Below are 1,592 nucleotides of genomic sequence, written 5' to 3' on the forward strand. Positions count from 1 at the left end.
CCAGCTCATTGTGAAACCGACTTCAGCGAAAATGGGACAGGTTAGGTATTTAACACCCATATCACTTTGCTTTTGTCCTAACAGCTGACAGTGATTATGTTAGTTTCCCCTTCAAAAGGATTTCCTGCCAGCCCACATTTGTCTTTTCCCTTAGGTGTGTACCATGGGGAACAACCCGGTGAAAAGCATGGGACTGGGAAGGAAGACGCATAGGATAGCCAGGTAGGTGAGCTTGTGCTGGTGTTTGCCTGTGCATGCACATGTATGCACGTGCACGGGTGTGTGCAGTTGTGTGCAGTGCGTGTGTGTGCACGTGTCCGTGTGTGCATGTGTACCCTAGGACTGCACGTGTCTTCACGCACTGCCAAAAGCAAAACCCCAGGTGCAGCCCTAATTACCTAAGGACGCGTGTCTAGAGAGGAGAGTCTGCATAGCGCTCTGGCGGGATCCTGAAGGGCCCACATTTTTTATGCACTGAAAAGAGGCATCGACTGTATTTCCAGGCCTCGAGGGAGTCATTCCGTCAGGGCAGAGACCATGACGCCTTTGGAAGAGACGGTGAATCACGCCTCTGCCAGGGAACCACGCGCGGAGAGACCCTCGAGCGGTACACATTTCAACCTTTATACTTTAATTTTAAAACGTAATTGACAAAACTGCCTGATTTAAATGTTCTCATCTGTTTAAAAAAAAAAAACCAGTAATAACAAAAGGAAACAGCACTGTCGTTTATTTGTGAAGAGCGCATGGTCCCAGCGTCCCTGATGAGAAAGTGGGCGGTTCCGGGAGGAGGGCCACAGCGGGCACGGAGGCTGGTGTCCCCCGGCCCGAAAGGGCCCTGCGGCCCCGGCCCCGGAGCCCCGAGCACCGGGAGGGCTTTAGCCTCGTCCGTGGACCTCGGTCCCGGGGCGCCGACGCACGTGCCTGAGACGAGGTGCGGGCCAGCGCGGGGGACCCACCCGAGGGCGGCCGCCCCCGGGGCTCGCGGCGGGAGACGCCGCCGTCCCTTCCCACGCGGGCCGGGTTCGCCGTGCAGCCCCGGGCCCGGCCCACCCAGCACTGCATCGGTGGGCAGTGCGGCCAGGGCGGGGAACGGCCTCGCGCGACCACCTCCAGGGACTCCAGCATCGCTCCCGGGGCCCAGAAGCCAAGGCCGGGGCCCGGGAAAATCGCCTGCCGGACCGGGGTGGAAGACACCACCGCGCTGGCCCTCCCAGCCAGCCTCCACGCGCGTGGCGGGGACTCCAAAGGAGGCCCCTCACGAACATGGCCGCCGCCCCGCTTAAACGTGGCGGCCGCAGAGCCGTCAAGGGAGAGGCCCCTCATAAACATGGCCGCCGCCCCGCTTAAACATGGCGGCCGCAGAGCCTTCACGGGAGGAGCCTCTCTAAAATATGGCCACCAACCCTCTTAAACATGGCGGCCGCAGAGACACCAAGGGAGGCGACCCTCATAAGTATGGCCTCCGCCCCGCTCAAAAATGGCGGCCGGAGAGCCCGCAAGGGAGATTATCCTCACAACACTGCCGTGAGACCCGCCAGCTACGTAAAACGCCGACTTTGTTGGGTCACATGCCTGGAGACGCCTGGCTG

This window comes from Tursiops truncatus, chromosome 1, assembly GCF_011762595.2.
Source record: "Tursiops truncatus isolate mTurTru1 chromosome 1, mTurTru1.mat.Y, whole genome shotgun sequence".
Classification (NCBI taxonomy): Eukaryota; Metazoa; Chordata; class Mammalia; order Artiodactyla; family Delphinidae; genus Tursiops; species Tursiops truncatus.